Here is a 21711-nt window from a genome sequence, read left to right on the forward strand (position 1 = left end):
CGGATGGCTAACCACCGTTATTCCATCCGCCAGGCACTCGAAATGAATAAAACAGATAACACTGGCTACAACATAAACATTCCAAATCCAGTCTCAAATGCATGCTGATTGATCACATTCCGTCTTCCATTCGTGGTGGCGATAGGGAATTGAAACTTAAACAACGTGAATCCAGGTGGATCTTTTTCCTGATATTTGAGTACCAACAGCAGAGCCTTCCTTCTCCCCCCTTTCCCCCCCCCCCTTTTTGTTTGTGGGTATTGTTGTTCTAGTTAGATTATTTCTAGCGTTAACTGAGTGGTCTTGCGTGCGGGTGGCTAGACTGGTATCGATGGCATCACCGATTTTGACGCTGGCAGACACAGCAAACCTTCTTGCCACAGCTCGCATTGATGCGCCATCCTGGATGAGCTGCACTACCTGAGCCACTTGTGTGGGTTGTAGGGAGGTCATACAGGCACGTAAAGGCCACACACACTACTGATCCTCATTTTGACTTGTTTTAAGGACATGTAGTGTGTTTTTCCACTTTAATTTTGAGGGTGACTCCAAATCCAGACCTCCATGGGTTAATAAATTTGATTTCCATTGATAATTTTTGTGTGATTTTGTTGTCAGTACATTCAACTATGTAAAGAACAAAGTATTTAATAAGAATATTTCATTCATTCAGATCTAGGATGTGTTATTTTAGTGTTCCCTTTATTTTTTTGAGCAGTGTATATATATATATATATAGGTTAGAGTCCAAAAGATTAATTTTGGAGGTGCACTCATCCAATAATTGATTCACAGCAACTTTTCATAATTCACATAATTTTATTGATGGAAATTCGGCTTATTCAGTCGACGTTTCGATCCTCATTGTTGGGATCTTTTTCAAGACAAGCTTCGACATATAGTTAATGCTCACAAGGCATCATATATTGATTTCTACAATACAATGAACAATACGTATATAAATTCATACTGTTTTACAAACATTACAAAGAACACCAAACAAAGACAAAAAGCATATATTGGCGAGCCACCGCGTCAATTGAATTCACTATGCACCAGGTGAAAGACAAATGCGACACCAAAGCAAAAGTGGGTAAATACCCTCGCCCCGCATGCACGTCATAAGGAGCTATGGTGAAATATAGAAAACACACGAAGCTTAATGCGTGTCAAAGGATATTACACAAACTTACTCTGCTAATCAATATATCCAGTTCGGACTATACCGTGGCTGCACAACTGCTGGAGCCATATGCAAAATGGTTTCTAAAAAGATAGTATTCATATCAGGGTCAAAGCAAATAGAGAAAGCTACAACTGGTCACCACCCTGATCTTACAGGTGTGAATTATAATACTCACACGTGTGGATAACAAGCTCATAAAAACAACAAGCTCTTGTGGACAATTTAGTCAACTCCATGGATCACTACAAAACATATGTATAATATATGATTAGACCTCTTAGTAAGTAAAAAACTCACTAAACAGGTATCACTCAAATAGTGTCAATTAAACTCATGAAGTATACCAAGTACTTACCCTGATTGATCCTATCATACCAGCATCAGCAGCCATACTGCTACACCAATGATTGCCAGCACTTATATACCCCCTCACCGGAAGTGAATCGTGCACCACTATAAAACGCAGACTCCTCTGAACTATGGGTTTAGGCAGGCTTAATGTCCAACAGAAACCTACCAGCTCGGTCCAAAAAGTCATTACATATCGGGCGTTTCAAAAACCAGCTTTAATGGTGCATAATTAGCACTGAAATCCACTAATTACCGTTCGTGGAACGCAATGCGCTCCACGGCCTCGTGACCGGAGGTGTCGGGTGCACACGTCGTCTAGTCTTCTACACTGCTCGTGGAGCGCATTGCGCTCCACGCTACAGGAAACGGGCTGTCAGAGTCCTGTTACTAACTTGGTGACGTACACACAACGCTCACCATGGCAACTACGGCACGCTTTGTGTTCCACTGCCTGGGTATATATGCTCGTGTATAAGAGGGTGACCAACTAACCACTCCTGCGCTGTTAAATGCTGATATCTAAAAGACAAATAAAGGAAACACAATGAAAGTGACACTACTCACTAGGTGTTGAGATAAGCTCTCGTGGGAATACAGGATATAGAATCCTGAATAGGAATCTACCAATTTATTAATGCAAACCAGGTCTTCAACAGTCTCCACTAGAGGTGCAATAGTGATCAAACTGACGCGGTGTCATATAAGACAAAATAAAATAAACAAATAAACAACACATTAAAAAAGACATATTTAGTCCGACGCAACCCGACTGCTACTGGACCCCTGTGGACACTAATAAATCTAGACCCTATATTATACTACTATGGACTAGAGAAGAAATAGTGCTTAGATATATATTTTAAAGGGATATGTAACATAGTCATCTGTGTCAGATAGGGTCCAGCAGTATACAGATGGCGTCGTTCACATATGTCTATAAAGGATGAGCTCTCTACGCCCACATCTTCCCTTGCCTGCTAAACTCCCAGCTTCTAGTTTATTAGTGGACTACTCATTAACGGTAGTCAAATCTGGGTAAACCTATTAAGTGTGGGGGCTCGGCGGATAAGAAGTTACTAGGTACCTAACCTCGGAGATGATTCACAGAAATACATTCATAGCTGAATGTTCATTTAGGCCTTTCGGTGAAACTGTATTAAGATGAGAAATCCAGAAACTCTCGCGTTGTCGTAAAGCAAGAGTACGGTCCCCACCATGTGACAACGGTGGGACCCAATCTATGAGTCTGCATTTAATGTTTGCCACCTGATGTCCTCTCTGTAGATAATGTCTGGCAACGGGTTTATCAGTCGTACCCGTTTGGATAGCCGTACGAATGGATAACCGATGGTTTGCCATTCGTTCCCTGAAACACCGGGTGGTAAGGCCTACATAATGTAATCCACACGGACAAGTTAGTGTGTAAACCACAAAATCAAGCCTACAGTGCAAGTGATACCTGATTTTGATTTTTCTCCCTGAGTGAGGGTGCGGAAACGTCGGACCAGTCAGTAAAGATCTGCAGGTTGTGCATTTGCCACATGAGAAGCAACCCGGTTTACTGCTCATGATCTGGAGAAAATTCAATTTAGTCTCAGGTACCGCTGTCGGTCTCATGAGAATCTGTCTTAGGTTTGGTCCCCGTTTATAAGCCATCATGGGTGGATCCATGTGCGTGAAAGGTAACCCAGGATCTGACTTTACAATTGGCCAATGCTTGCGTAGAGTTTTACGCGTAAACTGTGCATAATTGTCATACTTGGTCGTAAAGACCATGCGGTTATCGATGGACGAGGCAGTAGGTGTGGTCTCATTAAATTTACGTCTAGCTTTACGTAAACTGTTGTTAATCACCTTATTTGAATAACCTCTCTCGGTAAACCTTTGTTTCATTTCTGTAAGTTGTTTCTCTCTGTTACCCGCATCATTATTTATGCGCATAACTCGTAGAAATTGAGAAATAGGTAAATTGTTTTTTAGAGAAGGAGGATGAAAGCTACTGGTTAATAAGGTGGTATTTCTATCTGTCGCTTTTCTGAATACTGATGTTACAAATTTTCCATCATTGATGGACACTTCGACATCTAGAAAATGTATAGTGTGATCTGAACTCTCACTGGTGAACTTAACGGGACTCTGTAATGCATTAAGGTCATTTACCATCTCCAAAAAGGATTCCTGAGTGTCTTCCCATATCAGGAAGACATCATCGATAAATCGTTTGTAAAACGAAATTCTTGAGCCATATATAGGCAGGATCTGTGTCTCCTCAAAGTTAGACATATATAGGTTCGCGTATGCGGGCGCCAGATTGGAGCCCATAGCTGTGCCCGATACTTGCAGAAAAAAGCAATCTTTGTACTTAAAATGATTCAAATCTAGTACAAGTTGGATCAATTCAAGGACAAATTCAGTCGGTATATTTGCAACTGGATTGTTGGTGAGCACCCCTTTAATTGCTTCAATCCCTTCCTTGTGCGGTATGATCGTGTACAAAGATTGTACATCCATAGTACACAGGAGATACTTGCCCTTAGGTACCTCGGTCTGCCTGAGTAGACATAAAAAATCACTTGTGTCGCGAATGTAACTGCGACACATGCGAACATATGGTTGAAGTATAGAATCAATCCACCTGGCTATAGGCTGCAACAGTGAGCCTTCTGCTGCAATAATAGGTCGTCCAGGCGGGTTGATCAATGTTTTATGGATTTTTGGGAGAGTATAGATAATAGGGCACTTAGGCTCATCTATACTCATGAAATCAAACAAATCCTGATCAATCCAATTACTCTCGAGTCCTCTTAGTAAACTCAGATCGATGGTCTTTTTAATAGAGGGTATCGGGTTGGTTTTGACCTTCCGATATACAGTAGTGTCTGCTAACTGCCGACTCACTTCTGCATCATAATCTGTCCAATCCTGGACCACCACAGCCCCACCCTTATCGGCGGGTCTTATTACTATGGATGTATCATCCCTAAGTTTCTTAAGTGCCTGTCGTTCACCAGGGGTTAGATTGTCAAAGAGGCGTGGTGGTTTGAACTTTTGAACATCATCCTTGACCAGTCTGAGGAAGGTCTTCATGCTAGAATTCTGAGTGGTTGGATCAAACCTAGAGTTCTTTTTGAAGGGCTTCCTGTCGGTAGATTTCGGTTGGCTGGCAAAATACTCCTTGAGTCTCAAATTACGGCCAAACCTATACTGATCCACAGCACCTTGAAATGTGTGGTGTGGAAAAGTAGGGACAAATGACAAACCTCGTGTCAGGAGGCTTAACTCAGACTGATCAAGAACGCGCCTCGATAAATTAAATACCAGATCTAATTCTGTTTCCTGCGCCCCCTTCTTTTTGCGACCGCCCCTTCTAGTGAGGCGTCTGTGCCTCGGGAGTCCCCGTGGGCTGGTGGAAGGCCCTTGGGTCCCGACGTTTTGTCTAAAAAATGTTGAGTCTTGCCTTTCTGTGTATCAGAGAGATCAGTATCTGATGTAGTTAATGAGGAGGCAATCTCCCTCGGAAAAGGGGCTTGTCTGCGTTTTCTAAAGAAGCGTCCTGTTCTATCACCCTGTTGTGTATTACTGTTGCCTAACAACCACCGATATACAGTGTGATTTTTATAATCTGCTGTTACCGTGGATAGTTTCTTTCTTTTGAACGAAGTGAGTTCCTTTTTATAGGAATCGACCTGTGTTTGCAGTCTTTCTACCCAGTTACTGCTCTTGTCCTCCCTGAGAGTTGGTAATGAAATGGTCTCAAGTTGCTCAATCTCAGTTTTCACTTTTTTCAATTCCCCACCTACTTCCTCAATAACAAGTATGAGAAGATCCAGTGAGCATTTGTTCAAAATAGAGCACCATCTGCTACAAAAGACTGGATTGTTACGACCCAAGGTAGGTATATTACTGACCCTGAATCCACGGGGTATAAGTTTCCGTCTGTGGTATTCAGACAAGAACTGTCCGTGTAGCATTAAATCTACTTCGCGTCGTTTTAATCTCAATGTCCGATAGAATAAATCTGCGGACGATTCAGCTGGTAAAGTGTCGAAGTCAAGTTTATCAAATAAAACTTTTTCAATTTCGTCATCAGTAAAGGATATAGTACCTTGCTCAGCCTTAGATAGCAACCCTTCATCAAACATACAAGAACCCCCCTGGGCCATGGCACTGAGATGTTAGTGGTAGTAGTAGAGCCCAATCACAATGAAAACATAAAATAACATAACATAAGACGATATTAAAACTCTTAAAAACAATGTCCAAACGCTTAAATGTACAATGTTTGTCACTTTTGTAATATACAATCGAATGATGGGTGTCAGAAGATATGGACACTTAAAGTAAACCATATGATATAAAACATGTGTGCTCCTGCACTCGCATCAAAAATAACAACAGTGGGGTGCTCCTAGTGGGGTACTCCAAGTACTGGTGGGCCCACAATATTCAGGTTAGAGTCCAAAAGATTAATTTTGGAGGTGCACTCATCCAATAAGTGATTCACAGCAACTTTTCATAATTCACATAATTTTATTGATGGAAATTCGGCTTATTCAGTCGACGTTTCGATCCTCATTGTTGGGATCTTTTTCAAGACAAGCTTCGACATATAGTTAATGCTCACAAGGCATCATATATTGATTTCTACAATACAATGAACAATACGTATATAAATTCATACTGTTTTACAAACATTACAAAGAACACCAAACAAAGACAAAAAGCATATATTGGCGAGCCACCGCGTCAATTGAATTCACTATGCACCAGGTGAAAGACAAATGCGACACCAAAGCAAAAGTGGGTAAATACCCTCGCCCGTTTCCTGTAGCGTGGAGCGCAATGCGCTCCACGAGCAGTGTAGAAGACTAGACGACGTGTGCACCCGACACCTCCGGTCACGAGGCCGTGGAGCGCATTGCGTTCCACGAACGGTAATTAGTGGATTTCAGTGCTAATTATGCACCATTAAAGCTGGTTTTTGAAACGCCCGATATGTAATGACTTTTTGGACCGAGCTGGTAGGTTTCTGTTGGACATTAAGCCTGCCTAAACCCATAGTTCAGAGGAGTCTGCGTTTTATAGTGGTGCACGATTCACTTCCGGTGAGGGGGTATATAAGTGCTGGCAATCATTGGTGTAGCAGTATGGCTGCTGATGCTGGTATGATAGGATCAATCAGGGTAAGTACTTGGTATACTTCATGAGTTTAATTGACACTATTTGAGTGATACCTGTTTAGTGAGTTTTTTACTTACTAAGAGGTCTAATCATATATTATACATATGTTTTGTAGTGATCCATGGAGTTGACTAAATTGTCCACAAGAGCTTGTTGTTTTTATGAGCTTGTTATCCACACGTGTGAGTATTATAATTCACACCTGTAAGATCAGGGTGGTGACCAGTTGTAGCTTTCTCTATTTGCTTTGACCCTGATATGAATACTATCTTTTTAGAAACCATTTTGCATATGGCTCCAGCAGTTGTGCAGCCACGGTATAGTCCGAACTGGATATATTGATTAGCAGAGTAAGTTTGTGTAATATCCTTTGACACGCATTAAGCTTCGTGTGTTTTCTATATTTCACCATAGCTCCTTATGACGTGCATGCGGGGCGAGGGTATTTACCCACTTTTGCTTTGGTGTCGCATTTGTCTTTCACCTGGTGCATAGTGAATTCAATTGACGCGGTGGCTCGCCAATATATGCTTTTTGTCTTTGTTTGGTGTTCTTTGTAATGTTTGTAAAACAGTATGAATTTATATACGTATTGTTCATTGTATTGTAGAAATCAATATATGATGCCTTGTGAGCATTAACTATATGTCGAAGCTTGTCTTGAAAAAGATCCCAACAATGAGGATCGAAACGTCGACTGAATAAGCCGAATTTCCATCAATAAAATTATGTGAATTATGAAAAGTTGCTGTGAATCACTTATTGGATGAGTGCACCTCCAAAATTAATCTTTTGGACTCTAACCTGAATATTGTGGGCCCACCAGTACTTGGAGTACCCCACTAGGAGCACCCCACTGTTGTTATTTTTGATGCGAGTGCAGGAGCACACATGTTTTATATCATATGGTTTACTTTAAGTGTCCATATCTTCTGACACCCATCATTCGATTGTATATTACAAAAGTGACAAACATTGTACATTTAAGCGTTTGGACATTGTTTTTAAGAGTTTTAATATCGTCTTATGTTATGTTATTTTATGTTTTCATTGTGATTGGGCTCTACTACTACCACTAACATCTCAGTGCCATGGCCCAGGGGGGTTCTTGTATGTTTGATGAAGGGTTGCTATCTAAGGCTGAGCAAGGTACTATATCCTTTACTGATGACGAAATTGAAAAAGTTTTATTTGATAAACTTGACTTCGACACTTTACCAGCTGAATCGTCCGCAGATTTATTCTATCGGACATTGAGATTAAAACGACGCGAAGTAGATTTAATGCTACACGGACAGTTCTTGTCTGAATACCACAGACGGAAACTTATACCCCGTGGATTCAGGGTCAGTAATATACCTACCTTGGGTCGTAACAATCCAGTCTTTTGTAGCAGATGGTGCTCTATTTTGAACAAATGCTCACTGGATCTTCTCATACTTGTTATTGAGGAAGTAGGTGGGGAATTGAAAAAAGTGAAAACTGAGATTGAGCAACTTGAGACCATTTCATTACCAACTCTCAGGGAGGACAAGAGCAGTAACTGGGTAGAAAGACTGCAAACACAGGTCGATTCCTATAAAAAGGAACTCACTTCGTTCAAAAGAAAGAAACTATCCACGGTAACAGCAGATTATAAAAATCACACTGTATATCGGTGGTTGTTAGGCAACAGTAATACACAACAGGGTGATAGAACAGGACGCTTCTTTAGAAAACGCAGACAAGCCCCTTTTCCGAGGGAGATTGCCTCCTCATTAACTACATCAGATACTGATCTCTCTGATACACAGAAAGGCAAGACTCAACATTTTTTAGACAAAACGTCGGGACCCAAGGGCCTTCCACCAGCCCACGGGGACTCCCGAGGCACAGACGCCTCACTAGAAGGGGCGGTCGCAAAAAGAAGGGGGCGCAGGAAACAGAATTAGATCTGGTATTTAATTTATCGAGGCGCGTTCTTGATCAGTCTGAGTTAAGCCTCCTGACACGAGGTTTGTCATTTGTCCCTACTTTTCCACACCACACATTTCAAGGTGCTGTGGATCAGTATAGGTTTGGCCGTAATTTGAGACTCAAGGAGTATTTTGCCAGCCAACCGAAATCTACCGACAGGAAGCCCTTCAAAAAGAACTCTAGGTTTGATCCAACCACTCAGAATTCTAGCATGAAGACCTTCCTCAGACTGGTCAAGGATGATGTTCAAAAGTTCAAACCACCACGCCTCTTTGACAATCTAACCCCTGGTGAACGACAGGCACTTAAGAAACTTAGGGATGATACATCCATAGTAATAAGACCCGCCGATAAGGGTGGGGCTGTGGTGGTCCAGGATTGGACAGATTATGATGCAGAAGTGAGTCGGCAGTTAGCAGACACTACTGTATATCGGAAGGTCAAAACCAACCCGATACCCTCTATTAAAAAGACCATCGATCTGAGTTTACTAAGAGGACTCGAGAGTAATTGGATTGATCAGGATTTGTTTGATTTCATGAGTATAGATGAGCCTAAGTGCCCTATTATCTATACTCTCCCAAAAATCCATAAAACATTGATCAACCCGCCTGGACGACCTATTATTGCAGCAGAAGGCTCACTGTTGCAGCCTATAGCCAGGTGGATTGATTCTATACTTCAACCATATGTTCGCATGTGTCGCAGTTACATTCGCGACACAAGTGATTTTTTATGTCTACTCAGGCAGACCGAGGTACCTAAGGGCAAGTATCTCCTGTGTACTATGGATGTACAATCTTTGTACACGATCATACCGCACAAGGAAGGGATTGAAGCAATTAAAGGGGTGCTCACCAACAATCCAGTTGCAAATATACCGACTGAATTTGTCCTTGAATTGATCCAACTTGTACTAGATTTGAATCATTTTAAGTACAAAGATTGCTTTTTTCTGCAAGTATCGGGCACAGCTATGGGCTCCAATCTGGCGCCCGCATACGCGAACCTATATATGTCTAACTTTGAGGAGACACAGATCCTGCCTATATATGGCTCAAGAATTTCGTTTTACAAACGATTTATCGATGATGTCTTCCTGATATGGGAAGACACTCAGGAATCCTTTTTGGAGATGGTAAATGACCTTAATGCATTACAGAGTCCCGTTAAGTTCACCAGTGAGAGTTCAGATCACACTATACATTTTCTAGATGTCGAAGTGTCCATCAATGATGGAAAATTTGTAACATCAGTATTCAGAAAAGCGACAGATAGAAATACCACCTTATTAACCAGTAGCTTTCATCCTCCTTCTCTAAAAAACAATTTACCTATTTCTCAATTTCTACGAGTTATGCGCATAAATAATGATGCGGGTAACAGAGAGAAACAACTTACAGAAATGAAACAAAGGTTTACCGAGAGAGGTTATTCAAATAAGGTGATTAACAACAGTTTACGTAAAGCTAGACGTAAATTTAATGAGACCACACCTACTGCCTCGTCCATCGATAACCGCATGGTCTTTACGACCAAGTATGACAATTATGCACAGTTTACGCGTAAAACTCTACGCAAGCATTGGCCAATTGTAAAGTCAGATCCTGGGTTACCTTTCACGCACATGGATCCACCCATGATGGCTTATAAACGGGGACCAAACCTAAGACAGATTCTCATGAGACCGACAGCGGTACCTGAGACTAAATTGAATTTTCTCCAGATCATGAGCAGTAAACCGGGTTGCTTCTCATGTGGCAAATGCACAACCTGCAGATCTTTACTGACTGGTCCGACGTTTCCGCACCCTCACTCAGGGAGAAAAATCAAAATCAGGTATCACTTGCACTGTAGGCTTGATTTTGTGGTTTACACACTAACTTGTCCGTGTGGATTACATTATGTAGGCCTTACCACCCGGTGTTTCAGGGAACGAATGGCAAACCATCGGTTATCCATTCGTACGGCTATCCAAACGGGTACGACTGATAAACCCGTTGCCAGACATTATCTACAGAGAGGACATCAGGTGGCAAACATTAAATGCAGACTCATAGATTGGGTCCCACCGTTGTCACATGGTGGGGACCGTACTCTTGCTTTACGACAACGCGAGAGTTTCTGGATTTCTCATCTTAATACAGTTTCACCGAAAGGCCTAAATGAACATTCAGCTATGAATGTATTTCTGTGAATCATCTCCGAGGTTAGGTACCTAGTAACTTCTTATCCGCCGAGCCCCCACACTTAATAGGTTTACCCAGATTTGACTACCGTTAATGAGTAGTCCACTAATAAACTAGAAGCTGGGAGTTTAGCAGGCAAGGGAAGATGTGGGCGTAGAGAGCTCATCCTTTATAGACATATGTGAACGACGCCATCTGTATACTGCTGGACCCTATCTGACACAGATGACTATGTTACATATCCCTTTAAAATATATATCTAAGCACTATTTCTTCTCTAGTCCATAGTAGTATAATATAGGGTCTAGATTTATTAGTGTCCACAGGGGTCCAGTAGCAGTCGGGTTGCGTCGGACTAAATATGTCTTTTTTAATGTGTTGTTTATTTGTTTATTTTATTTTGTCTTATATGACACCGCGTCAGTTTGATCACTATTGCACCTCTAGTGGAGACTGTTGAAGACCTGGTTTGCATTAATAAATTGGTAGATTCCTATTCAGGATTCTATATCCTGTATTCCCACGAGAGCTTATCTCAACACCTAGTGAGTAGTGTCACTTTCATTGTGTTTCCTTTATTTGTCTTTTAGATATCAGCATTTAACAGCGCAGGAGTGGTTAGTTGGTCACCCTCTTATACACGAGCATATATACCCAGGCAGTGGAACACAAAGCGTGCCGTAGTTGCCATGGTGAGCGTTGTGTGTACGTCACCAAGTTAGTAACAGGACTCTGACAGCCCGTTTCCTGTAGCGTGGAGCGCAATGCGCTCCACGAGCAGTGTAGAAGACTAGACGACGTGTGCACCCGACACCTCCGGTCACGAGGCCGTGGAGCGCATTGCGTTCCACGAACGGTAATTAGTGGATTTCAGTGCTAATTATGCACCATTAAAGCTGGTTTTTGAAACGCCCGATATGTAATGACTTTTTGGACCGAGCTGGTAGGTTTCTGTTGGACATTAAGCCTGCCTAAACCCATAGTTCAGAGGAGTCTGCGTTTTATAGTGGTGCACGATTCACTTCCGGTGAGGGGGTATATAAGTGCTGGCAATCATTGGTGTAGCAGTATGGCTGCTGATGCTGGTATGATAGGATCAATCAGGGTAAGTACTTGGTATACTTCATGAGTTTAATTGACACTATTTGAGTGATACCTGTTTAGTGAGTTTTTTACTTACTAAGAGGTCTAATCATATATTATACATATGTTTTGTAGTGATCCATGGAGTTGACTAAATTGTCCACAAGAGCTTGTTGTTTTTATGAGCTTGTTATCCACACGTGTGAGTATTATAATTCACACCTGTAAGATCAGGGTGGTGACCAGTTGTAGCTTTCTCTATTTGCTTTGACCCTGATATGAATACTATCTTTTTAGAAACCATTTTGCATATGGCTCCAGCAGTTGTGCAGCCACGGTATAGTCCGAACTGGATATATTGATTAGCAGAGTAAGTTTGTGTAATATCCTTTGACACGCATTAAGCTTCGTGTGTTTTCTATATTTCACCATAGCTCCTTATGACGTGCATGCGGGGCGAGGGTATTTACCCACTTTTGCTTTGGTGTCGCATTTGTCTTTCACCTGGTGCATAGTGAATTCAATTGACGCGGTGGCTCGCCAATATATGCTTTTTGTCTTTGTTTGGTGTTCTTTGTAATGTTTGTAAAACAGTATGAATTTATATACGTATTGTTCATTGTATTGTAGAAATCAATATATGATGCCTTGTGAGCATTAACTATATGTCGAAGCTTGTCTTGAAAAAGATCCCAACAATGAGGATCGAAACGTCGACTGAATAAGCCGAATTTCCATCAATAAAATTATGTGAATTATGAAAAGTTGCTGTGAATCACTTATTGGATGAGTGCACCTCCAAAATTAATCTTTTGGACTCTAACCTGAATATTGTGGGCCCACCAGTACTTGGAGTACCCCACTAGGAGCACCCCACTGTTGTTATTTTTGATGCGAGTGCAGGAGCACACATGTTTTATATATATATATATATATATATATATATAATCAAGCAGAATGTACTCTCCCTCCTTATAGCATCCTTCCGTGGTGCCCACTATTGAATTTGCATACAAAACGAGATGTGGCACTCTGCGGACTCAATCATCAATCAACGCGAAGCCACTATCGCAACGTTTCAGCCTTTATTCGCCCAATTTCAGGCAGCACAAACAAACATTACATTAAAAACATTTACCTTAAAGACCTTCAGAATCTCATCTGTATTGTCCTGAACTTCCGGTATAGAGCATGTCACACCCACATGCGGCTGCTGTTCACTGCAGCCATGGCAGCAGGATGCCTGCAGAGGAGTTCTACAATTACAAACAGGAAACACACATGGAGGAATGGCTAATGTTACCACAAGAGGTGGCACGGGCATAAATCCAAATAAATAAATTTGGTATTCAATCTCTCTAAGCGCCACCTCACGGCTGTGGAGATTGCAACTTTGAACAAGGGACTCAGTTTTGTTTCAATGACAACCTTTAATTTCTTGGACTGGAAAATAGACCAATACCAGTTGAACAGACAATTTAGACTGTGTTACTGCTTTGATGGCAGGGAACAAGAACAGAGACCCACCAACACTTTGAGAAATAGATCGACATTTGACCCTTTTTCCAACAATGTGGCGATTCAGGGCTATATGAAAGCCTTGGACAATTTAGTGACTGAAAGTGTAAAAAAACCTCTCCTTTAGAAATAATCTAAGCTAGGAGGAATGGAGTGCTTTGAAGGATTTGAATGGCTATAATGATATAGTGATCAGATCAGCAGTTGGGGGGGGGGTTGTAGTGTTGGATATAGATGAATATTGTAGAGAAATATACTTACAATTTGCAGTAAAAGATGCGTACAAAGCACTGTGTAAAGATTCTACAGATGCATTCAAAATTGATCTTGATGAGTTTTTAAATAGAATTAAAGTGGAGGGAACTATTGATCAGGAGACAGTATATTTTTTAAGAGTAGATTGCTTGAGAATCCCTCTACTTCATACTCTCCCTAAGATCCACAAAAGGATGTGTAATACACCTGGCCAACCAACAGTGTCAGAGATTCCCTGTAAAGTTATGTTTCAAAATATTTACACTTCTAAATGCAACCATGTATACAGGCTGGTAATACATACAAGAAGGATACCACTGATTTGTTACTACAACTAGAAACTTTGGGTGAGGTACCCAGTAACACCTGGTTACGTTACCATCTTTTATACAAATATCCCACATGAAAGGGGTTTATTAGTGGGCAAGAAACTACTTACTGGTAACGCTTTGTACACAGGTCCTGATATTGATTTATCTCTCAACCTGCTGGAATTAGTGTTGAAACTAAATTATTTTTATTTTAATGGTCAATATATCCGGCAGTGCTCTGGTTGTGCGATGGGTATTCGCATGTGTCACCAACATATGCAAACCCATATATGGCACACATAGAGAGAGATTTTTTTTCTTCAATAGAGTGGTCAGAGACCAGATTATACTTTACGAGCATTATATTGACGATGTATTGCTCTTGTGGAGATGGAGTTATGATAGCTTTATTGAATTAATGGAACAGATTAATTCTAAGGACTGTCCAATTAAATTTAGGTGTGTGGCTAATCTGGAGGAGATTGCATTTTGGGATTATAATCAAAGTGATTAACAACAAAATCTCCACAGGATTGTGCAACAAATATACTGATAGACACACTCGCTCACAATCTAGGGGGTGGTGGGAGACAGACAGGTGACATGAGGTACAAGCAAGTGAAAGACAGCCTGATGGTAGGAATTAAGTGAGGCATAGATGGCAAAGGCATGAGGCAGGGGGTTGGGAGAGTTGCCTCGGAACTAGGTTATGCTAAAGGGTACACTTTGATGAACAGGTGAGTTTTCAGTGCTCATTTGAAGCTTTGCAAGGCTGGGGAGAGTCTAATAGATCGAGGGAGCTCGTTCCAGTGAAGTGGGGCAGCACGGCCAAAATCTTGGATTCTCGCATGGGAGGCAGTGACCAGGGTAGATGAGAGGCAACGATCGTTGGACGACCGGAGTGGGTGGAAGGGAGTATGTAGGGAGATGAGGTTGGAGATGTAGGGAGCAGTGGAGTTAGAGAGGGCCTTGTACGTGAGGGTGAGGAGTTTGAAGAGGATTCTGTAGGGGAATGGGAGCCAGTGCAGGTTTTGTCGAAGAGGAGTTGCAGATGTACAGAAAGTAAACATAAAGTTTTGTGCTCTAGTTCACATTTAGTGTACCTAATCAAATGGCCCTGCAGCCTGTGTTACATTGATAAAACCATATATTCCTTTAAGGAGCTTATGGCGTTACATAGATCGGGAATTAGAGCCGTAATTAGGGGCAAAGGATCTGATCAGCTGTTAACAAAACATTTTGTAGAGTTGAGAAACAACATTGCTGGCCTCTAACAATGATAAGAGATCATGTGCCGGATGATGGAAGAAGAGGGGACAGACCAAAAAACTATTACGCGTTGTGTCACAACTGAGGGCCTGAGCTGACGGGAGGCAGCCTCAGTTGTAGGGGCTGAGATGTACCGGAACCTGGGAGGTTGTATCAGACCCCTGGACATGTAAGTAACATGAATAATAACTGCCCGAAGGCGTGACCACGACAACTTGGATAAAAGTCAATGATGTTTATTATGACAACTCCGCAACACAGCAGCAGTAAAAGAAAACGTAAAAGTCCGCAAATAATAAATACAGTTCCTGGGTACTACAGGATGGCAGGAGCCACAGGGCACTGGTAGTGTGAGATAGTTCTTATGATCTTCTAGATGGAAAGTCCTTACCAGGCCCGACTGTAGCAATGGAGATAACCCAGGATTGTGCCAGCTGGTGTTCCAGGAAAAGCTGGGTTGCTGAAGGTAAAACAGCTGCTGTGGATACTGGCTGGAACCAGACTGTTGTTAGCACGGAGTGGATACTGGCTGGAACCAGTTAAATAATAAATGAACTTGGGAGCGATGAAATATGAACTGAAATGTAGAACTTGAGAGCGGAGAAATAATAATACCGGTGGAGAGTGGTAAAGTGTAGAAAGGACACCGGCCCTTTAAGGGAAGCTGTACTCTGCTGGAAGCTGAGCTGGAAGCAGGTAATGTTGTAGCTGGAAACAGATGAATCCACAATGGATTGGAGAGTCAGGCTACACCGCAGGTGGAATGCTGGTGCGGGTCTCTATGGTGGAAGTCTTGAGACAGGAGCTGGAACCTGGAAGACAATCACAGGAGAGAGACAAACAGGAACTAGGTTTGACAACCAAAGCACTGACGCCTTCCTTGCTCAGGCACAGTGTATTTATACCTGCAGCAAGGAAGGGATTGGCTAGGCAATTATGCAGATTATCAATACTGAGAACAGATTGGTGGAAATGATCAGCTGACAGAATCCAAGATGGCTGCGCCCATGCAGACACTTGGAGGGAAGTTTGGTTTGTAATCCATGTGGTAATGAAAACAGTAATGGCGGCGCCGGCCACCGGAGACAGGAGGCGCCAGGCTGACAGATGCACATCCAACCACGCGGACACAGCGGAGGCCGCGGCTGACGTAATCGCCACTCAGACACTCTGCATGCAGAAGTTCAGGGACGGTGGCGGAGGCCGCGGGAGACGCCATGCCAGGTGTAATATGGCGTTTACTGTGACAGCGTCCCAGAGTGACAGGAGAGGATGCAGGAATGTGAACATTATGATAACAGATGGGATCCGGTCCTGGAGCGCTGAGCCAGCCTTAGGAGGCATCTGATGGGTAAGAAATGGCGTCCAGATACCCGGATCGTGACAGCACCCCCCCCTTTAGGAGTGGCCCCAGGACACTTCTTTGGCTTTTGAGGAAACTTGGAATGGAATCTCCGGACCAAGGCAGGAGCATGGACATCAGAAGCATTGGTCCATGAACGTTCCTCAGGACCATAACCCTTCCAGTCAATAAGATATTGTAGTTGACCGTAACGGTGACGTGAGTCCAGGATCTTGGCCACTTCATACTCAACGCCTCGTTGAGTTTGGACTTTCGGAGTTGGAGGAAGTGAGGAATGAAACCGATTCAAGATCAGCGGTTTCAACAGGGAAACATGGAATGTCCTGGGTATTTTTAAGAAGGGAGGCAACTGGAGTCTGTAAGCAACAGGATTGATGACTTGTTCAATCTTGAAAGGACCGATATAGCGAGGTGCAAACTTCATACTGGGAACTCTTAACCTCATTCTTCGTGGATAACCATACCCGATCACCCACCTTGAGAGCAGGAACTGCTCGACGCTTCTTATCCGCAAACTTCTTGTACCTGAACGATGCCTTGAGCAGAGCTGATCGTACGCTCTTCCAGATATTGGCAAACTGATGCAAGGTGATATCCACTGCGGGAACAGAAGTTGCTGGAAGCGGTTGGAACTCAGGGACTTTAGGGTGGAATCCAAAGTTAGTGAAGAATGGTGTTGAAGCAGATGAAGAATGATACTGGTTGTTATGACAGAACTCGGCCCAGGGAAGTAATTGAACCCAGTCATCTTGAGAGGAGGACACATAGATGCGGAGGAAGGCCTCCAAGTCCTGATTCACCCTCTCGGTTTGACCATTGGTCTGAGGATGGTAAGCCGTGGAAAACTTTAGCTTGACTTGGAGGACTTGACATAAACTTCGCCAGAATTTGGCTGTGAATTGAACTCCTCGATCTGAGATAATTTCTTCAGGAAGACCGTGGAGTCGGAAGATCTCTTGTATGAATACTTGAGCCAACTTGGAAGCTGACGGAAGACCGGTGAGAGGAATGAAGTGTGCCATCTTGGTGAACCGGTCAACTACCACCCAGATGGTATTGAACTTGTTGCACATGGGTAAGTCTGTAATGAAATCCATCGACAAGTGGGTCCATGGTCGACGGGGAACGGATAGTGGAACCAGTTGCCCCGCAGGCGACTGGCGGGATACTTTATGTTGGGCACACTTTGGGCAAGATGCAATAAACTCCAAGACGTCCTTTTTCAGAGTTGGCCACCAATAGGACCTAGAGATAAACTCCAGGGTTTTTTGGATACCTGTATGTCCGGCAAAACGGGAAGCATGGGCCCAATGCATGAGCTTCTTCCTTAGCATCGGCTTCACAATACTTTTCCCTGATGGGGGCGTAGAGTCCATCCCTACCGTGGAGAATGCCAACGGATTTATAATAGGATGCTTGTCTGAAGACTCTGACTCATTTTCTTGCTCCCATGAGCGGGAAAGGGCATCGGCCTTGCGATTCTGAGAGCCCGGACAGAACTGGAGTTTAAAGTCGAACCTGGAAAAGAAAAGTGCCCATCTGGCCTGACGAGGGTTGAGACATTGTGCGCCCTTCAGGTATAAAAGGTTCTTGTGGTCTGTAAGTATGGTGATTAAATGAGAAGCTCCCTCCAACAGATACCTCCACTCTTCTAGAGCGAGCTTGATGGCTAGCAACTCCTGGTCGCCAATGGCATAGTTGCGCTCAGCTGGGGAGAACTTCCGGGAGAAGAAACTGCAAGGATGTAAATGGCCATCTTTAGCCCTCTGAGATAACACCGCTCCTACTCCAACGGAGGAGGCATCCACCTCTAGGATGAAAGGAGAGTCGATGTCAGGCTGTTTCAGGACAGGCGCAGAGATGAACCTCTGTTTTAAAAGATGAAAAGCTTGCATGGCTTCTTCAGACCACTTGGACGGGTTAGCACCCTTCTTGGTGAAAGCAGTAATAGGCGCCACAATGGTGGAAAAGTCTCGTATAAACTTTCGGTAATAATTGGCGAACCCTAAGAACCTCTGGACCCCTTTGAGGGTTAAGGGTACCGGCCAATTCTGAATTGCTTGTAGTTTCTCAGGATCCATCTCTAGTCCGGAACCGGACACAATGTACCCTAGAAACGGAATGGACTTGACTTCAAAGACGCATTTTTCTAATTTGCAATAGAGATGATTGACACGGAGACGGGACAGAACCTCTTTAACCCAAAAACGATGTTCCTCTAAATCGTTGGCAAAAATGAGGATATCGTCTAGATAGACCACGACATGACGGTATAGAATGTCTCTGAAAATCTCATTGACAAAATGCTGGAAGACAGCTGGAGCATTGCTCAATCCGAAGGGCATGACGAGGTACTCATAATGTCCGTCACGGGTGTTAAAGGCGGTCTTCCACTCGTCACCCTCACGGATCCGGATGAGATTGTATGCACCTCGCAAGTCCAGCTTTGTAAAGATGGTAGCTCCGCTAACTCTGTCAAAGAGCTCAGTAATCAGGGGTAAAGGATAACGGTTCTTGATGGTAATGTCGTTCAAACCTCTGTAGTCGATGCACGGCCGCAGACCACCATCTTTCTTTTTTACAAAAAAGAAGCCTGCGCCGGCTGGGGAAGAAGAAGGTCGAATGAACCCCTTTGCTAGGTTCTCTTTAATGTATTCCTCCATAGAATGCGTCTCAGGCAGAGACAACGGATAAGTTCGGCCTCGAGGTGGAACCTTCCCTGGAACGAGATCAATCGGGCAGTCCCATTCTCTATGAGGAGGAAGGATATCAGCAGAAGCTTTACTGAACACATCCGTGAAATCTTGATATGGAGGAGGTGGAACATCAGACGACCTGGGGGAGGAAGAACAGACAGGCAATACTTTAAACAAACATGTCTCTGCACAGGAGGAACCCCATGCCAGGATTTGCGTAGTCGTCCAATCAATTGTAGGATTGTGAAGACGGAGCCATGGAAGGCCCAGGACCACAGGATGTGTGGCTCTTGGAATCACTAAAAGTGAAATAAGTTCGGAATGAAGAACTCCCACTCTCAGACGAACTGGTAGAGTCCTTAGAGCAATAACAGTATCAAAAATTTTACTGCCATCCACGGCAGTTAAGGAAAAGGAGGAAGGAAGTCTCTCGGTGGGTAGGGACCACCGTTTAACATAGGCTTCAGTAATAAAGTTCCCAGCTGCTCCGGAATCAAGGAGGGCAATGACGTTCCGATAACGTTGAGCAACTTGAAGCGAGACTGGGAGATTACAATCTTGAGGAGATGGAGAGGAGATCATTACTCCTAGCCGGCCCTCTCCTGGGCGAGCTAGGGTTTGGAGTTTTCCCGGACGTTCGGGACAGGCATTGATGGTGTGAGACGGAGCTGCACAGTAAAGACAAAGAGACTCAGAGAGACGTCTTCGGCGCTCAGCAGGAGTTAAACGGGAACGGCCAATTTGCATGGGCTCATCTTTAGATGGTGACAGTTGACGAGGAGGAGGAGCAGAAGATTTTGGAGCAGATGATCTTCCACGCTCAGTTGCTCTCTCTCTGAAACGTAAATCAACTTTCGTGCAGAGTGAGATTAGCTCATCTAACTTAGAAGGTAAGTCTCTGGTAGCTAACTCATCTTTAATAAGCTCAGATAAGCCATGCCAGAATGCAGCATACAGGGCCTCGTCGTTCCATGCCAGTTCGGATGCCAGGATCTGGAACTGTATCAGATATTGTCCTACAGTACGTGACCCCTGGCGTAAACGGAGAATCTCGGATGAAGCTGAGGTTACCCGGCCTGGCTCGTCGAAGATGCGCCTGAATGTTGACACGAATGCAGTGTAAGAAGATAGCAGGGTGTCGGACCTCTCCCATAACGGTGATGCCCAGTCAAGGGCGGAGCCACTGAGAAGAGAGATGATGTAGGCAATTTTTGTACGGTCACTGGGAAAATTGCCAGGTTGTAGCTCAAACTGAATCTCACACTGGTTGAGAAATCCCCTGCAGAATCTTGGAGATCCGTCAAATTTTGCTGGCGTTGGAAGATAAAGACGTGGAGCAGAAATGGGTAAGGTGGGTGGGGTTATAGCTGGAGTCACTGTGGTTGACGCACCAGATGCGCCTGATCCACGGAGAGTTGTCTGAATCCCATCCAGCCGAGTAGAGAGATCCTGGAGACAGCGGATGATGTGGCCCTGTGCAGCCTCCTGATGTTCTAGTCGGGCTGCCAGTTCTTGCATCGGCCTGGCCGCTTGATCCTGGTCTCCGGCTGGATTCATTAGGTCAGTGCTTACTGTCACAACTGAGGGCCTGAGCTGACGGGAGGCAGCCTCAGTTGTAGGGGCTGAGATGTACCGGAACCTGGGAGGTTGTATCAGACCCCTGGACATGTAAGTAACATGAATAATAACTGCCCGAAGGCGTGACCACGACAACTTGGATAAAAGTCAATGATGTTTATTATGACAACTCCGCAACACAGCAGCAGTAAAAGAAAACGTAAAAGTCAGCAAATAATAAATACAGTTCCTGGGTACTACAGGATGGCAGGAGCCACAGGGCACTGGTAGTGTGAGATAGTTCTTATGATCTTCTAGATGGAAAGTCCTTACCAGGCCCGACTGTAGCAATGGAGATAACCCAGGATTGTGCCAGCTGGTGTTCCAGGAAAAGCTGGGTTGCTGAAGGTAAAACAGCTGCTGTGGATACTGGCTGGAACCAGACTGTTGTTAGCACGGAGTGGATACTGGCTGGAACCAGTTAAATAATAAATGAACTTGGGAGCGATGAAATATGAACTGAAATGTAGAACTTGAGAGCGGAGAAATAATAATACCGGTGGAGAGTGGTAAAGTGTAGAAAGGACACCGGCCCTTTAAGGGAAGCTGTACTCTGCTGGAAGCTGAGCTGGAAGCAGGTAATGTTGTAGCTGGAAACAGATGAATCCACAATGGATTGGAGAGTCAGGCTACACCGCAGGTGGAATGCTGGTGCGGGTCTCTATGGTGGAAGTCTTGAGACAGGAGCTGGAACCTGGAAGACAATCACAGGAGAGAGACAAACAGGAACTAGGTT

This window comes from Pseudophryne corroboree, chromosome 2 (assembly GCF_028390025.1).
Source record: "Pseudophryne corroboree isolate aPseCor3 chromosome 2, aPseCor3.hap2, whole genome shotgun sequence".
Classification (NCBI taxonomy): Eukaryota; Metazoa; Chordata; class Amphibia; order Anura; family Myobatrachidae; genus Pseudophryne; species Pseudophryne corroboree.